Genomic DNA, 20,146 nt, shown 5'->3' with positions numbered 1-20,146 from the left:
ATGGGATGGCCAGCAGCGGGTGATGCTTGTTGCTAGGTAAACACGATGCAGAGGAAAGATAGAGGAGCGGAATTACCATGCTGCTACTGCAGGGTGCTTTCAGAGCGGAGCGGAGGAGCACTTTACACGCTGATATATCATATTCTTTCTCAGCACTTGGCGGTGCCAGAGAGACAAAACAAAACCACGGAGGTATGACACAGGCATTGAGGAATCAAATATAGGACGAGTTAAAGGCCTCAGGGGTTTCTGCTTTGGATGCATTAGCAACATTGTTTGAGGTGCTCTGTACCTATACATGAACAACAGTCAGCAAGTCAGTAATGATAGGTAAATGTACAACACAATTTCCTAATTAATTAGAACATTTTCAAATAAATACATCCAGTAAGTACATATACAGTGATTAACATTTATAACATTATCACCCCATGGTACAGCTATTTCACAGCAACATTTTTTTCCGGAGCAAACCTCTTTGTTTCCGTGATTGTGTATAATGTACAATGTAACTCTTTGACCAAAATTCTAATTTAATGATTAAAAATTAAAAAATAGAACAACTCATTAACATTTCTGAATGAAGATGTCAAGTTAGAAATTATGTAAAGTTACTTTTGCTTTTACCATTCCAGAACACAAAAAATAGTTTTACTGGCTGAATCTTATGCTTCTCAGAGGAGCCCAATGAGCTGGCTCAATTTTTGGTGTAAACAGGTGAATTCAGATTGAAATCAATCCTACGTGTTCAAAATTGTGAAAGTTGACAACTCACTGGAATTTAAAGTGTCTGCATTAAAGCACTTCATTATGCTAGATGGTCTCTTGTTTTTTTTATGACAGGTTGTCTGATAAATTTGTTGAGCACTTTATAAATTGAACTAATGTATTTTGAATTATATATTTACATTATGGCGGCACGGTGGGCGACTGGTTAACACGTCCGCCTCACAGTTCAGAGGTCGTGGGTTCGATCCCGGCTCCGGCCTCCCCTGTGTGGAGTTTGCATGTTCTCCCCGTGCCTGCGTGGGTTTTCTCCGGGCACTCCGGTTTCCTCCCACATGCCAAAAACATGCATGGTAAGTTGATTGGATACTCTAAATTGCCCCTAGGTGTGATTGTGAGTGCGGATGTTTGTCTCTGTGTGCCCTGCGATGGGCTGGCAACCAGTTCAGGGTGTCCCCCGCCTACTGCCCAAAGACAGCTGGGATAGGCTCCAGCACGCCCCGCGACCCTTGTGAGGAGAAGCGGTACAGATAATGGATGGATGGATATTTACATTATATTATATTTATATATTTGTTTCAAATTTTTCAAACAAATCATGGAAAATTACGTGACTAGCTAAGAGAAAAGAAAATAGTCTTTAGTTAGCAGCATTGGTCATCTACAAGTGAGATTGTGCAATCTGCCTGTTGATGTATTATAACCCACTGGCCTACTTCTCAGAGATGTAGTCTTAGCCGAATAAAACAAATCAGCACATTACTATAAAAAAATTGTGAACATAAAACTGCAATTGTATTTCTGAAATGTTTGAACACATTCTATGTTTAAATGTGAATGGTACATTTATTTGATGTATTTGTGATATGTACAGGCTATTTTAAACCCATCTTCATGACTCACTACAGATTAGGTTCCAACAACTAGTGCTAACTTGGCATTGATAACGTTAGTGTTTGGAAGAGGTGGGCATTTTACTAGTTTGCCGGTCCGTCATTAGTCATCCGTCAGCAGTCTGGATATCCGTTCATCCGTCTATTTTTCAAGCCGAATCAAGCTATAACCATCTGTTGATCAGTCCGTCATGTTATTTTAACTGCGCTTTCGTCAGTAAGCAATCAAAGGTCTGCCAGTCCATCTATCCGGGGAAAAAAGGGTCCAACAGATGAGAAATCCATCCATCCATCCATCCCTCCATTATCTGAACCATTTGATCAAAATGGTAAATGGAGTACACAATGTACCTCACAATGTATCGGCTTGCTGCTCAAACAGCTTTACACTCACATAAATTTGGCATTTCACATTGCCTACACTTATTTGCCAATCTATTGAATTGTCAGCGGGAGCATGCTGCTGCTTTACTTTAAAGTTGTGTTTACCTTAACCAGAATCCCGTGTCACATTGTCAAAGGTACAATCCTGGTGGATTAAAATGCTTCCTAGTCCATGTGAAAACTGAAATACAGTACCCATTACAATAAAAGGATGTTTGTTTTCTTCAAATTCATCCTTTTTCTGCTACTTCTTCTGTATTTTAGCGGTTGGCAAACAACTTTTGGTGCATTACTGCCACCTTCCGAAATAGAGTGTGTGGTGTAGCAAAATACCGATTCACAGCCTACTAACCCCACACTTTCCAAATGTAAAAATAGAAACGTAAAACTTAACTCACAAGAACTTCTCTGTAAAACTGTCTTTGTATTCAAAGCAACTTTAATACTTCTTACTCAGAAGAAGTAATGAGAAAGAAGTTTTTAGTCAACCTGAGGAATTTAGGATTCTCTCTTTGGTGCATACCGCCACCTGCTGTACATATACAGTCATTGCAGTCTGGGTCACACTTCCGTCTCTCGTCAGTAAAACGGGCGCTTAACAAAGTTAGTGATGATTACAAAGACGGACGAAAATACACTTTCATCTGTCTATCGTCTAACGTAAGCAAAATGGGCGTCCGTCAGTGACGGACAGATGGACTGGCCCGTCGGTCAGACGGAATGCCCACCTCTGGTGTTAGTTAGGGTTAGGAAAATGGCTTCATATCTTCTAACAAAGCCCTGGTCAAAAATGCATGAATATTCCAGTACAACCCAAATTTCTGAAATACACAGACGACTGTCTGGTAACCAAAAAACGCTCAGTTTTTCTTCTCCATTCCGAAAGTTGACCAAAAGGGTCTCAGAGGTAGAGCCGGTCGTCCAATAACCGAAGGGTCCTCTGTTCGAATCCTGGTCTGTCCGAGTCATGTGTCGTGTCCTGGAGGAAGACACTTCACCCACCTTGCCTCACGTGCTCCTCACACTGGTGTGCGGCTGGGTGTGAATGGTTGGCGGTGGTCGGAAGGGCACACTAGCAGCCACGCTTCCGTCAGCCTGCCCCAGGGCAGCTGTGGCTCCATACGTAGTTTACCGCCACCAGAGTGTGAATGTGTTAGTGCATGAATAATATATCCATTATGAGCACTTTGAGTGTCCAGTGTTGAGAAAAGCGCCGTATAAATTGGATGCATTATTATAATTATTATTACAAAGAGACACACAGTAACATTGTCCTTATACCAACAAATTCTGGAAAGAGGGATCTTGCTTTATTATTGATCATATAGACTCTGATTTCATGTGCAGTGTGGTTTCTTTGATGGTAATCAAACTAAACAAGTCTTTCTTACAAAGTTAATAATTATTCCGGTGAAATACCATACATACAAATCCAAATTTAGTCATTCAAAATGTTTTTAATTTTTGAAATGGACACCAAACAGTACATTAATACCATATTAAATTCAAACAACAAGAAACTGATTAGAACCACTGCTTTATGTTTTTTTTTTTTTTTTTTTATGTTTTTGTTTAAAATTCCCCCTGGCTTCTTCTTGTTTTCTCTGTACTAATAACTTAGTTTGTGAATTGTTCAATGAGAGATTAAAAAAACATTGCCAAATACAGTACCAGGATTTTAAAAAAACAACTGACAGACACACATACAGATACACAGCGTGACGATTGATGAAATAAAAACAATATGGGACAATGTCATTGTGTTCTATAGGACCGGCAAAAGGTACACAGCACAGCCAGCTTCCTTTACCATCTGGGACGACCTGAAAGAAGAGTAGGCTTGGAGAATGGGAACTGAGATTTAGCAGCCAACACAACCACAGGTCAACGATTGTCTAGCGATGGTCTTTTTTTTTTTTTTTGCATTCCTCCCCTTCGCTAGAAGCAATTTACAGTGTATTCACACCCGCAAATAACACATGCAAGACACGCAGCGCATGTTTCCGTCAGTCATCAGCAAAAAGGGAGTCTGTCAGTGACGAGCTGATAAGGTCCATCGATACTGATCCAGTTAGTGACGATTCCGATGACGGATGAAAACCCGCTTCCGTCGGTGTTGAGTCTGTCAGTTTTTTGAAGTATCGCCAGCAAACTGAGCGTCCATAAGTGATAGACTGATGCCCGCCTCTGCTTAAAGGTATATCAAAATGTCTTCACTTTTTTCTCGCACGTCGGGTTTTTGATCAGTCAGTCCACACGCGTGGGTGTTACATTATTGACCATTATGAAGTGTTGAAAATGGCTTTCACGATGCAATGCAAATGCCATTTTTAGGGTCTCCTGAAAAGTGACTTTATGATTTTGGAGGTACAAGGTTTTGGCCCCCAGCCAGCAATATACTAGTATTTATACAAGTCTAGTGTACACAATAGTCGTACGGTAGAAGACATCCAAAGCCAGTTTTATAGTGTAGGAGGTAAATGAACTCCAAGTGCTCTCATCTAATGTACATTCAAGACTATCTGTTAGGGTAGGGCACTTTACAACCACATATAAGTAAGAAGCAAAACCTCCTTAATTGTGTTTATTTTGTCACTCCAAGCTTTTGTTCCATTCAAAACGGGGGTGTAAAACAATTGATTACAGCTAAATAATATTCAGTAAAGGCAGACAAGCAAATCAAAATTAGCACCAATGTTACGGTAAATTATAAACCTCAAAACAACACACAGGGAGCAGTCCAAGTCCAGAGTGTTGTATACTTACAGTATCTTCTTGTATGATAACTATTAACAATAACTATACTGTTAAAAAGTGACAAGGACTTTGTTAGAAGATATGCAGCCATTTGCCTAACCCTATTCTAAAGACACAGTCTGACCCCTTTGAAATAAAGTGAGCATTGTTTAAGGTGCCAGTTAGTTTGTTTTTAATTGAACGCTAGTTTGTTGCTCCCTTCGGTACCGTTCGGTTTGACAGGTACGAACACAGCAAATTAACTCTAGCGCAGACCAAATCATCCTACTGCAAGTGGTGGTCTCGGTTTCCAAACACACGCTAGCGCCACAAGTAAAGTAAAAGCCTGACCATGGTCAGAATATGCTAAGTATGTAAATATGGTAAGTGCATTAATTTGACAACCGACTCTGTAGATTGCACAACATTAGCAATGGCGTCAGTAGCTAACAGGATGAAACTACGGTGTTACTCTATTATTTTCCAACCACGTTCAAAATCATGTTGCCCTAACTGCATGTGGTATGTACACAGATTGAACCAGTGAATCTTAACCATATTGCCCACACTTGAGCCATGGGCGCCACCTTGAGGTCCATAAAAATCTTTCCGCCTTACACGCGTGGCCTTGTAGGTAAACATCAAAAATAGAACTGGCTCCTAGGACTGAAATCATAATTATATATAATTATTAAACGATTATTCATTGATTTCAAAACTTTGATCAGGTACTAAAGCTCAACTACTAGGTTCACACTGCAGGTCTTAATGCTCAATTCGGATTTTTAAAAAAAATCTGATTTTTTTTTGTGTAAGCATTCATATTACATTATAAATGCGACCTCGGTCTTGTCTGCTGTATGAACACATGCTTCACCAAAGTGACCCGCAGGCGAAGAGACGACATGACTCCCGACGTGTTTGCGGACGAAAATTTGGTCCACCGTGTCGGGGCATTTATACAGTGAAGCGATTAGGTAGGAGGCAGAAATAAGTACAGTATTTGGGGAAAATCATGAGGCGACGCTTTAATATCTCATTTCATGGAGACATCACTAACGATGACATGATGTCATAGCCGTGCGTAAAAAATGAATCGATCTGAGCCGTGGCTGAATTACTACGATGGCCATAAATGTCCACTTTATGCTTCATGTTTCAAGTGGGATTAAATTAAAGTAAAATATCAAGTCAGTAGTGTTACTCCAAACAATTTTGCAGATTCGATACCCTGCTGCCAGTACCATCACTCTGCCTGCGCGGAGCGCATTTTGGGTCCGGATGACGTGAATGTCAGATATATGGCACCTGATCTAGGATCACATGAAAGCGACCCAGGTCGGATTTGAAAAAATCGTAATTGAACCATTCAGAGTGTCATAAAAAAATCTGATACAGGCATATGGGCAAAAAAATCCGATCTGGGTCGCATTTGCCTGCGGTGTGAACCTAGCCTTAGGTTCATGCCCATTCATTCCTGCATGTTGAACACGATTATTTTTGTCAACTGCAAAGCCTCTTGAATTTTCATTCTGCTACATCCACACTTTTGATGCCTGCATCTGAAGCATTACCCTTATATCTTTATCATATTTATGTACTTACTTTACTTTATGTACTGCGCTAACTCGGTTCTCAGAGATTGTATTCCATGCCATGTCATGTGGAAATGTGTGTTGGTATGACAAAAAAAAGGATTTGGAGCTTTGTTTGCTTGAATTTTGGGGAAAGGAAAATTCCTTATTATAAAAGAAATATATAAATTATGCTTATCAATTCCTATAAATATAAATAACTGTAAACGACTCAAATTTAATAAGCATCAATAAAATAAATTAGTAAGAAAGTAAAATAATAATAATTTACTAAAACCATACCAACTGGAAAACTGCATGTTTTGGCCTCTTAAGAGCAGTGTGGCACCGTGCATGTATGGAGCACACACTTAGAATGAAAACAGAAGAAAGTTGCGATTGAACTGTATGAATGTAACTCATTTTTCACAGATTGGGAAGAATTTGCCTTTGAGTAACGTTATTTTACCTGCGTGTACAGTATGTAGTTCCACAGCGTATGTATGTGAATATTCGTTATTTGACATCACTCTTGAACTTGATGCTAATTTCCCGTTAGCATTTGAATTGGAACCTCCATTGACTTTAGCATTAGTGCTATACATTTATATTTTTTTGAACAAAGCATGTTTTGTATTTAAATACATAATGAGTGTAAATATTTTTGCAGTGTGTTTCGTTCTACAGTTAACTCCGACTAGGGTGTCATTAAACAGCTTATAGAGGAAGTCAACCCAAACATATTTTTTTCAAGAAACTGTTCTATGCAAGTCCACTAGTTGAAACAAGGCATTCTGATAACTATTGCGTTTGTGGAATAATAGTTAATCCATTCGATTTTAGCCATCTCTGGGGGCGGCCATTTTGTCACTTCTGTCGACTGATTAATATTGCGTTTGTGGAGTTAAGCAGCAAAATGACATCACAATTACTCAGGGCTCAGGTAACAACCAATCATGGCTCAGCTTCAGAAAACAGGTGAGCTGTGATTGGTCATTATCTGAGCCCTGAGCAACTTCAACGTCATTTTCAGTCGACAGATGTGAGAAAAATGGCGCCATGATTGGTCGTTAGCTGAGCCCTGAGCAGTTGTGATGTCATTTTGCTGCTTAACTCCACAAACGCAATATTAATCAGAATGCCGTGTTTCAACTAGTGGGCCTGCTGGGAACATATTCTTGAAAAAAAAAATGTGTTTGGGTTGATTTCTCCTTTAAAACATGCTCAGGGATGGCAGAATCGCATACGCTAAATCAGGGGTCACCAACTTTTTGGAAACTGAGAACTACTGGTACTTCTTAGTTAGGTACTGATTATTTCGAAGGGCTACCGGTTTGATTCACACTTCTGAAATAACACATTTGCTCAAATAACCTTTATTCATGTTATTTCGCTATGTGTTATTGTTACTAATTAATTCATCTTTAATTCAGTTATGTGAAATTGAACAGTTTAAAGAGTTCTCAAATTAATAAATAAACAGCTAAATATATTTGGCAACAATATTTCTATTAATCTTTGCCAGTGTTTTCAAATGATCACATTCTAGGAAATCACCATGTCCCATCACAGGTGAGCTTTTTTTTTTTTTTTTTAAGAACAGGCTTACGAGCTACTCATGTGGTCTTTGGGGGCTACCTGTTGCAACACGCTACATGGTGTATTCAGGGTACTTTCACAACATCGGGAACTTGTAGATGCACCGCGTCGTTCTGCACATTAATCCTTTTTCTTTGATTATAACATTTTAAAAATTGAGAGAAGCCAAAACTGAAATCATGATTGAAATTTCAATTAATTGTCCAGCCCGACTATGCTTACCACGTCAACATGGATCTAAATCTTTGTTATTTTGCTTAATATTTTGCCTCGATTCAAATTCACAAAAAAACTGTGTGAGCTCTCAAGACGAAAGCAGGGTCAAACCAACGAGGCAATCCTTGCAAGGTACCGGTAAATAATAAAGTCTCAAGTCACATAATGAAATGGCCACAGGTCAGAGTAATTCATCAGAACAGCTTGTTGGTGGCTAAACTGGGAACAACAAGCAGAGAAGCATCCATCCATCCATTTTGTCCTCATTAGGGTTGCGGGTGGCAGGCACGCCACGCCGCCATGATTCTTTTCTCTCCCAAGGATAAGGCTAAAGGGGGGGCTTGACAATATGAGGGGGTTGAGGAAAAAAAAAAAAAAAGATTTTCTTGACTTCACTTACTTGAGAGGTTCGCTCGTCTTTTCAAGAACTGAGGTAGACAAGCCTACCACTAGGGCTATGCGCTGCCACCCATACAACTAAAATAAATCAGAGCATCCAACTGCCTGTAAATACTGCGTAGGCTCATTTAAAAAAACTATACCAGCAAAACATTTGTAACACAATGTTATGCATCCTAGGTGAATGACAATTGTGTACTGTGGACAATAATACCAAAATGTTTGAATTTGTATTAAAAAAAAAAAAAAAAACTCAAAAAATGTGTCATCTTCCTCATTTACCATTGACTAACTAAAGCAGCGACCTGGCAGCAATTTTTTTGTTATTCTGACATGAAACAGTAATGAGTCACAGTGTCATCAACAGACACTTGGCCCAGACATTCACTACCTTTATATACCATCAGTAGTCAGTTAAAGTCAAAATTGCGCTTTCTGAAACATTTGGAGTAACCCGTTTACATACATGAGCAAATAGTTATTCCCCGTATACATATTTGTGATCAATTGGGATATCCCCATCTAAACAGCAACGCACGGACGTCATTTCCGCTTCTTCCTTTCTACCGTCAATAAAAAAACGTTATATTGTTGTCTTTCACCACAAAAATAAATTAGTCAGTTTCCTTCTCGCTCCAAAAATGTGGTTGTGTGCTGTCCTGTACTCAAAAGACCAAGATTCCTTTGTCGTTAGAATATGGGCAAAGCACAAAAGAATGTTCCTTTCAGTGGGGCTATTCCGAGATGCGTTTATATGACCAAATATTCAAGTTTGAAAAGGAATATTCCATGAGGGGTCTTATTTGGGTTTTTAAAAACCCCAATATGAGCATACACAGGTTTTTACAAGGCCTTGCGCAACTGGAATATTTTTAATATTCCGGTTTTAAAAGGATTATTGACTGCATGTAAACGTCATTGATGCACCTTTTACAGATTTGATGAAATTGTCATATGCCTCAGATCTAAGCTCAGGCCAATTACTAAATCCAAAAAAGTAATCAACAACTAACGATCTATTGATCTTGACATCTTACAGCCTTACAGACTTGTTTTTGTTTTATAGCCCAAGAGTTGTGCTAGCGGTGCACTCTCCTTATGCTGGTTTCAGACAGACAGCTTCTTTCTGCTTCACTTTCACTTTACAATTTTCCAACAAAAAAATCATGATAAGCGCTGCACAGAATCTCTTTTAGACTTAATTCATTAAAAAAAAAAGGGAGGTGGGAACATCGACTAGTTAAAAAAAAACATTATTTAGGTTATTAATGGGTTGAAATGCACAAATCAAAAGCCAATTCTTGATATTTACCACATAAGTAAATGTGTTTTCATTTTTTTGCTGTGTGTATGGCCTGCGGCTGTTTGCTGTGGGTAAGAGCAAACTGGATACACTGGCTCATGTTTGGAGACTGTGTACAAATGACCACAAGCAAAAATGCAATATTGGAGAATGGAGACTGGAGAATAACATATAAAGAGATACAGAGGAAGCAAATACGGTAACTCGTAGAACCTTGATTCCAACACGTAATCGCTCTCACAACCTACTAAAAATTGCTGGTGGTTCTATCCAAAATAAATCAAATTCAAAGGTTACTGACAGATCAAATTAATTTAGGTTTTATTTTCTATACTGCTTATCCTGATCAAGCTCACTGGAGGACCTGGACCTAATCTCAACTGAATTTCGCAAATGGCAAGGCACAACCTAAAAAACTAGAAATGAAAATAAACACAAATGTAGGGCGACAATTAAAGATGATTATAATAATCGATTAATCTGTCAATTATTTTGTTTTAATTAATAAAAACTAAAATGAAGGCAACCATTTTGGGGGGAAAAAGGATAAACATATACAACACATACACATCTTTCCTGAAATGATGACGCGGCTGACCCAGTTCTAGCGTGACCGTGCGCAAACGCAGCTAACATAGCAATAACAACAACAATGGTGGAATACCGTGTTACATCTTGCAGCAGAAATCCCTGAGCAGATAGGGCTTTTCCAGTAAAATCCACACAAATCTTTGCTTTCTTACTCGCTTCACATTCACCGCCATTGTTATGAGTTTGTTTGATTTGGATGATGGTCGGGCTTCTTATTCACGGCTTTTGGCAGCGTTACAGTGCCATACAGACCTAGAATATACAGTATACTACAGCATTACAGCTTTTTTGTGTGGACAACACACACATTTCTTAAAACAGTTTTAGTCAGTGTTCATGAGATTCTTTTTTTTTTTTTTTAAATAAATGAATCCGGCTCCATTTTTATAGGGGAATGGCTCATTTTTAATAAGTTGCTAAGTGTCGCACTCTCCAGTCCATTTGCAACAGTGTTCTGTTTTCTTACCCTCAAATAAAATGCCTCTCCTTAACGTGGTCAACAGACGTTTGCTGAGACTTTGATTTTATACTAATTTAAATGTTTCCAATTAGAATGCGACAGTCCTAATTTCTAGATCGTGGAGTTTTCATGATACGTGAATTCTGTGGAGATCCATTTGGAAAATATGTCACATTTTAATGTGAATTTAACTTGCGTAGTGGATCCAGACGTTATGCAGGCTACCGCTACTTTAAAGGAGCTTGTGTATTTGGGAGCGATGTAACGATTTATCAAAAATCGATTTTATATCGATATGAATGCTTAAAAGATGCAGCGATGTAAAAAAAATAAAAGAATCGATTCGCAAAGCCATGTTAACCATAGCTGCTCTCTCACATCTCTGCTGTAAACAAACTGCATACGCACATTGGGTAAATTACTTGACACTAGAACTGCCAAGATTAGATCACGAACACGACAACTTAAACAATCAAAATCGTCTACAGTTATTACTAATAGTGGACACGTTGTTTATTTATACATCAAATTATTTGCCGTTGTGTTTTCCTCTCGAAAAAGCCTCGTATCCCACGGCCGGCACGCTTGTCTGCATCGTACTTGCACAGTAGTGGTAATCCGGGTCATAGAAGCATTGAGGGTAACAGCGTCATGGCTACGAGTTAGCACTAGCGTTAGCAATCGATGCCCGATTTCATTTCACACATTGGGACAGTCGTTTCTGAAAGCTAGCTAGCTTTTGTTAGCACACACAGGCTATCGTGCATGTCCTGTTGTGTTACGCTAACATATCGTAGCGTCTTCTACGGATTATGGAGGCATTAGTCGGCGAACATCGAACAGGAATAGGACGTGCTGCCTCACGGTAGCTGTGACAACGCACCGAGTGTTGCGTTTAGGAATCTAAAATCTCAGCTCTCCAAGCTAACACAACATGACCTATTTTCCACGAACCCTTAATGGCAAAACCTAACAATAAAAGACTAATTTAGATTTCTAAAGATTGCTATGTGTAGATTAAATTGTGCATATTAGAGAAGCAAAACAAAACGTTTTGAATCAAATAAAAACCAATAAAAGTGTTTAGTTTAGTTTTATTTAGCACAGTGCTTTTCCCTAATTTTACTCATTTGAGTTCACTCTCCTCTACATTAAAAAAAAGGATTGGTGCCCAAAAAGGTGAAATGTTTACAAGCATTTCATTTGTAATTATAGTTAGTTTCATAGTGCTAGTGCAACTCAGCACTGAAAATCGAAATCGAATCGAATCGTGGCTTGAGTGAATCATTACATCCCCCTTATTTGACTTCACTTTTCAATACATCTAATACAAGTGATTTAATCAAAATAACATGTTCATGATGGAATGCGTGTTTAAAGCTTGGCGCACACACGATCAAATACTAAAAATAAGAATAAGAGACTATTTTGCTGCTTAACTCATATTCCAAAAACGCAATATTAATCATTGAATATTAATGCCATGTTTCAACTAGTGGGCCTGCTGGGAACATGTTCTTGATAAAATATGTTCGGGTTGATTTCCTCTTTAAGCAGCAAAATCCACCCATTTCAAGCCATCTCAGGGGCCGGCCATTTTGTCACTTCTGTCGACTGAAAATGCCATCACAGTTGCTCGGGGCACAGGTAATGACCAATGATGGCTCAGCTTCAGAAAACACGTGAGCTGTGATTGGTCGTTACCTGTGCCCTGAGCAACTGTGATGTCATTTTCAGTCGACAGAAAAGACAAAACTGCCACCCCCAGGGATGGCTAAAAACGGGAGGATTAACTCTTATTGCACGAATGCAATATTTATCAGAATACTTTGTTTTAACTAGTCGGCCTACATAGAACAGATTCTTGAAAAGAATATGTTAGGGTTGACTTCACCTTTAAGTGCGTCCATGAATTCAGTGGGTCGGGTGGTGGTGTTGGAGGGGAGGGAGGGGGGAAGAGAGAGAGAGAGAGAGAGAGAGAGAGCAACACACACTCTCGCCTGGCAACAGGCGAGAAACTTGGTTCAGCGGGAGACCCACAAATAGAGTCCCATTAAGGACAGGTGGAGGGGCTCCATGAAACATCCCACTTGCCCAAATTACCACGACAGGAAGACAGCTTGACAGATTTGCAGTGAGTCAAATGAAGTCAAGTCATGCAAGATGAGAAGCTGACCACACTTGAAAAGGAATCACGTGGTTCACTTATTCTTGAGACTTATACAAGTTGGACTAAGACTTTAAAGGACATTAAACACACTACTTTATAGGGCTGGGACGATACACTTTTGTTGCAATCCCATACGGATCCCGATACTTGGGTAACGACTGTATTGCGATACTTCAATATTATTATAACCTTTATTTAACCAGATAAAAACCCATTGAGATCGTCTATCGTAATGGCTCCAAAGATAATCTTAGCAGATAAACCTGCCGTGTGTGGTGTGCTCAGCCTGATATCGGCCACTCGGAAGGACGTCCGACCTCAAATCGGTGATATTCAACATGTTGGATTTTTTGGGCCCAACTTCGCACTGTGTGTGTTTGCCCCGAGGACAAACCAGCACGAAGCCGGCTGACAGTGACGTACAGCATGGCATGAAAAGTATCACGATACATCGCGCTACAATATTTTTTCCCAGCCATACTACTTTATTTTCGTATGTAGATGTAGCAGGTCAGTCTTGCCTGAACCAGTATGGCCATAAATTAAACCCTCAGATCCAGGGATGGCTTTAGGGTTTTTTCTAAAGCTAAAGTGGAGCTTGACCGATACATGGGGGGGCTGAGAAAGGAATTTCTAAATATATTTTAGAATATCAAGTAAAATGCTGGAGGGGCTAAACTGGGGCTACACTGATTTCTGATGGGGCTATCCCCTAGCCCCTGTGTACCGCCATCCCTGCTCAGATCACAATGAGTGTGAAAATGCAATATGCAATCTAGCTCATAACTTAAAACCAATCACAATACACACAAGCTTTCACACAGACACAAAAAAAAAACATACGTGTAAGTGAGTGAGTGAGTATGCGAGTCCTAGGCAGCCAGTGGCCACCGCAGCACTGCCAAGCGGTACAAATACAGTACAGTACAGTCCAGTCATTGCCAAAAACATTGGCACTCTGTGCTTGTGTCAAATAATGCACCGCCTCTCCCAGTAAATTATAGAAATTACAAACTGGTCGATATTCACATTTTTTGTTGTTTTGGTTCATCACAACACATTTCACCAAAAAATGTTTACCTTCGCACTGTCAGTACAAATCACATTGTGTTACGTGAGGTTATTTTGATCAACTAAAATATATAAATATAAATCAAGAGAGAAATATATGTTTCTAATCTTATAAAGTAGGGCTTGCCATTCACGGCCTGTGTCTCCATCAAGGTCGACACCGTCGAATGATGTCAGAGTGAAGTCGGTCAAGTTGGGGTCCCCTCCTCCGCTCGAAGCAACCCCGTAGGGTTGCACGGAGAACAAAAAGCAAGCGAGACAAGTGCGCTACCCAATGTTTTCGACTTGTCTGAAATTAATATAATCCCCCTAAATAAATCAAATAAACATACGGTACAATTAAGTACAGGCAGTCCTCATGTTACAACGCACGCGACCTACGACGTTTCGACTTTACGATGCCCATGCCTCCTCCTCCAGTTTGTCCCCAGCACCATGGTGACAACGTTTTTAAATGCAGTCAATATTCGGGTTAAAGTCAAAATTCAAATTTCTGAAACATTCTGAATATCCCGTTTACATGATTGAGCTGACAGAGTTGCTCCGGCATTTGTATAAACCGCTGCGTACGGAGTCACACGGCGTCATGATTCAAACGGACGCCATTTCCGCGTGTTACTTTCAACTGTCAATAAAACACTTTATATTGATATATGTCACTCACCACATGAATGAAGCAACCGGTTTCCTCTTTGCTCCAAATGTGTGCTTTTGTGCTGCGTCTCTGAGCTTGTTTACCTCTGCTTGTGTATTTGCGTTGAGTTTCGCACCGAACAACGCACTTCAGCATACAAGCATTTACTGTACTACAAAAATGAGCATGCGCAGAGTGTCTCGATCGTGTCTGTTTGCGCACCTGTAGTATCTTTACCTTTTCGCCCTCCTCTTGTCCTTCTCCATCCACTTCTCAGCAGTAATGCTTAGTACAGCATCTAATGCTTTTTATTTTAATGTATTTTCTTTCTTTTTTTTTTTTTTATACAAAGTATTTTGACGTAAATTTAGACTTTAATGGTGAAATCCGACATGCACGGAAATTCGCGTTACATCGCCAGTGTAGGAACGGAACTCGTTCGTAAAATGAGGACTCCCTGTATTTAACATACAATGCTTCACAAAAATAATGTGCCTTAAAACCTGGTGCAGCTTATGAATGATTTGTTTTTTTGTTTTTTTTAATAGACCCGATCGTTGATATTGAGCCCAATAATATGGTGCGCCTAATGGTCAGTAAATACGGTACAGAAATACGTATCCACGAATATAAGATACGCACATACACCAGTATATGTACACACGTACAGTATATATATCGTATGCCATATACAGAATTCAGAATTTTTAAAAATAATAATACGGGTGCACCGATCACAATTTTCTGGCCGATTCCCGATCTTTAAAAAGCCTGACCTGCCGATCCCGTTTTTTTTTTTTTTTTTCATAATGAGCAGCATACACCTTCAATGTTCCAATCTTGTTTTCTTGTAAAATATTGAACAATACCTGGGTACAAACAGATGTGGCTGACTTTTTCAGACCTCTGCAGAGGGAGATGAGATTGATGGACAAGATTGCTTTTATTTTAAGGGATCAGCTGATCACCGATCCACCAAAAATTAAGGAAATCGGACATGATTACGATCCTGGCCACTCGTTTGGATTGGCAAAAGGAATACACAATCCCTGTGAATCTAAATTCCATTCCATTCGGATTCAGCCTTTTTTATTTTGATTGAGATGTTAATATGGAGCATTTTCATCCTGTTTGGTCAGTCGGATTCATTCTAATTGGAATACATGGAATACAATAATTATTGTTGAATATTGTATCATTTGATTTTAGCACAAAGTTAACACCACATTCAAATTATTATCATTTTTTATTATTTTAGTTTGTTCATTTGTGTAGATCAGGGGTCACCAACGTGGTGCCCACGGGCAACAGGTAACCCTCAAGGACCACATGAGTAGCCCGCAGGCCTGTTCTAAAAATAGCTCACCAGTGATGGGACATTATGTTCTAGGAATGTTGTTCAAGTCATCATTTGAAAATGTAAACCCCGGCAAAGATTCATTAAAATAATCTGTAGCATCTGGTATTTCTCTGTTTCCAAATAATTCAGAAATCATTAATATGATCAGTGTCTTAACATCAATGAATAATATTAGTTATCAATAATAACACATAAAGCTTATTTAAGCAAATGTATTATTTCAGAAGTCTGTATCAAACCAGTAGCCTTTCGCATTAATCAGTACCCAAGAAGTAGCTCTCAGTTTTAAAGCACTATACAAGTGACAGCCCATTAAAAAGGTTTGTGACCCCTGGTGTTGATGGAAAATTTACAGTTTATTATATCATAGGCACACTGCACAGCTGTTTCAAAATGAAAGTGAACATAACAAGCAAACAAAGAACAACAACAGTGAACTACTATGGTCTCCTGTACTGTATTTACTTCTTGGCATGTGGACTAATTTTATTTGAGGGCAGAATAAAGGCACCTAAAAAAGATACCAGCGCAGCAAAGTGGAGACTGTGGAGTAAGGCAAAGCAAACAGTCTGTGTGTATGTTTTGTCTTTTAAAGCTGTGTATCCACACATATCCGAATGGAATGGTAATAATGAATCGATAATGAATCTGCTCGACCAACGAGAGACCTGCGGTGGTACGCAAGTAACCGCTCTGCACCACTTGGAACCCTGGCTGACCAGGTACTAGAAATAGTGCATTTTACCTGTTGAGTCTGCTTTTACCAGTTGAAACATATCAATCCCAAGAACAGCCATGCCAAACTGTGCAAAAGTGAAAAAGGGGCTTTCCTCCAAAGAAGGAATACAACTCATTAAAAGAAAAACATGAGAAAGTAAAATACACACCGGCTGTTAGATGAGATGAGTGTACTCGCATTCAATGTTCCAATATTTTTTCCAAAATGACTAAATGGTTTGTTTTTTGACAATGTTGACTGGAGTTTTTTATTATTTTTTATTTTTTTTTACAGGGGTTAACTTATTTTTTCACTCGTGTGACAGAACATGAAAAAGAGATGTATGAGACACTTGTGTAACATATGCCACCCCCACCTGTATTGGTTATGATAGTTTAGATCTGGGTGATTTACCATTCTTAAATCTTATATTATATTAACAGTGGTTGTTGTTGTTGTTGTTTTTTTTAACTGTATGACAATTAAATCATACAATGTCCTAATAATGTCCTGCAATGTTATTATGGCAAGTCTGATCCTGGAACAAATCAGGTTGATTTGAGTGTTGATTGTGTTTGACTTAAAAGGTTCCACTGTGTACAGTGTAATTCATGTGAGGAATCAAGTTACATGATGGATTGTGGTCAAAAGACAAACTTTGTTTAAGTGGTCAACTCAAGATTGCATGTACCGGTAGTATTAAAGCAGAGTGTAGAGATCATCTCAAACTGATTCAGCAGCGAGAGTGTGTCACAATCAAAAATCCACTTTGTATCCTGGCTCATTACATTATGATGTACTTGGATATTACTGTAACATTTTCTGTTCAAAATATCAGGTTTTTCACTGAACATGTTGTTTTGCTTTTATAAGAATGATTACATTACTAAGCAATTGATAACTACTATGAATTGGACTAGAGGTCCAATGACACTAGACATTTGAATACTTAGGGGAAAACATGTTTTGTGTGATTTGGACAGTTCAAATCCCAAACCAAAGAAATATGGGAAATTACAAAAAGTTGTTGCTGGTCAGCTTCCTGACAAGGATCAATGTGTTGGTGAGCAAGGTACCAAACCCCCTGAACTCGATCAGCTCAGTCACTCTTAACATCTCTCCCTTTTGTAGTGTAGTCTGACTCTTTGTGTAGTGTAATGCGTGCAAATCGGAAATACACAATGTAGATTAGAGTGAAAAGTGAATCCCTCGCTCCCCTTGATAAACATGAGTGCAATGAAACAAAACCAAGATGGACTAAAAGGCATAACAGCAAGGTAAGGCTGATAAAAGTCGAAATTGGGTTAGCCGAGAATACCCAAATGAATATGTATTGCAGCATCTTGCGCTGTGCAAGAAACTATGCTAAGAAATCTCAGTGAGCATCAGGAATGGCCAATACAAGCAGCTTTCCAACAAGTACATGGAGTAACCATCTCCCGGCTCTACTCCAGGGCAGGGTAGGGGCTGGAGCTGATGCGGTTGCTAGGCTAGCAACTAGCAATAGCTGCCATAGCAGATGAAATGCTGCGGATCTACAGAGGACAGCCGGGGAGCCGTGTGGCTCATACGTGACACATCAAGAAGCGCCAAAACACCAAATCAATAACGTATGCCATTTTAAGCACACGACTACTCAAATTAGCCATCACAAAATTATCAATTCCACATCTATTGCTCCGATTTGTTCTGCCGCCGGCAACCTCTTCCACGCCTGGTGTCGTGCGTTACAACTTGAGGCAGGTCGCAGTATCACTATTACTGAAACTTGCCTGGACGCACACACACACGCACACGCACACACACCCACACCCCCACACACAGACACACACGCGCACACGCACGCACACACACACACACACACACACACACACACACACACACACGGGCGGTTCAATCTGACTATTTACGACCATAATCACTCGCTCAGTCCACTCACCAGTAGGTTAGCTATTAGAAAGTCTTACAATTAACGGCATGAAGGCGGTGTTAATAACGCTAATCTTAGAGGACACCGCATGACGTGAAATCTGGGTGACAGTCATTCATCATACTACGCGTCTCTGGTTTCGTGGATACATGAGATTGTCAAGTCCGAGTAGTTAACGACTTATATTGTCCGTAGCAATCTGTTGTATCACATCCAGCCCATTTTCTCCCTGAACGTGACCCTGCTGATGAGCAGTAGCAGAAATGACAAGAGGCCGGCTGACAAGGACCACTAACGTGATGCTACCGATTGCTGATAAGACCATCATTGCTCATCAAGCCTCGTGCACAAATATTCAAACGCGATTAAGAAACACCCAGCCAATGTTTCATGCAGGTGTGCGATCAAGAGAAAGCGAAGACCGGCAACTGCTTACCTCAGGCGGTGTGTCGAACCAAGTTCCGCGTAGCAGCCATGTTCAGAACCCCACTCTCCCTCCGTCCACAAGAGCAGAGTCCCCCTCCCCAGTCGCCCGTCTTCCACCAGAGAAATCCCAATACACGACAGAATACACTAAACGATATATCCCGATGATATTGATTTCCGGCGAATTCTTATTCTTCGGAGATCGAATGGAGCGTTGTCGGAAGGGGGCTGTTAACCGGCGCAACTCATTTAGCCGTGCCTTAGGGGAGGTGGGCAGCCCACCGCCTCAAACACGGACACCTCGAACCCCTCTCCTGTCAGTCCGTCCATGTAATCTTCTTGGCCGGTTTCTCAGTCAACACATACGATTAAATCATTCCACGATAATATCAAGAACCATTTGATTCATCAACTCCGTTAGCTTATTTGAGTTATGTGAACGGCTAACGCTGGACAGCCATTAGCTGACACGCTAGCTAATAAAACACTGACATTGGAATTAAAGTGGAAGACAGCCTGCACACTCCAGGTTGCTTAGCCTTTGGGGGCTAGCCAATTGACGGGTTAACCATAAAAGCAAAGATTGAGGAAAAACTTCCCTTAATTTTGGTAGGCACGGCTAACGCTAGCTGTGGGTTGGACAGCCCCTCCGTGATGTTAATATCAGTCGAAGGAGAGGGGCTGCATTGGGGGCGCACTCCCGATGCCAAGCAAGCACGGTCCCGCGCGTTCCAGAGAAAATTCCCACAAAATGGCTGCCAAAACAAATCTACGGTGGATAGTTGCAGGAGTCCAAGAATTCCGCTCTATAATAACGGGTGTTCAGAAAATTTAACCAATTTACAAAACCGTTAGTAAAAGTGTCATGGTCAATCATAGTGTTTGGATAAAGTTTGGAAGAGATTAGAAAGCTGTTCGGTTCATATTGCAGATTGTTATTTAAAACCAATCAACAC

General features: G+C 39.9%; 1 protein-coding gene across 1 annotated transcript in view; it reads right to left on the bottom strand.

The window, feature by feature from the left end:
• The window catches only part of dyrk1b (dual-specificity tyrosine-(Y)-phosphorylation regulated kinase 1B), a 64,357-nt gene extending 44,294 nt beyond the window's left edge, over nt 1-20,063 (bottom strand). Inside the window, exon 1 of the mRNA XM_086037595.1 lies at nt 19,201-20,063. The gene's annotated coding sequence lies outside the window, so the exon portion shown is untranslated. The remainder of the gene's footprint in view (nt 1-19,200) is intronic.
• Between the last annotated feature and the right edge of the window lie 83 nt (nt 20,064-20,146).

Source organism: Filicampus tigris, chromosome 8 (genome assembly GCF_054856515.1).
Source record: "Filicampus tigris isolate MCC_2025a chromosome 8, RoL_Ftig_1.0, whole genome shotgun sequence".
NCBI classification, from domain to species: Eukaryota; Metazoa; Chordata; class Actinopteri; order Syngnathiformes; family Syngnathidae; genus Filicampus; species Filicampus tigris.
Note: the sequence above shows the minus strand (reverse complement) of the source record. Positions and strands in the feature narration are given on the sequence as shown.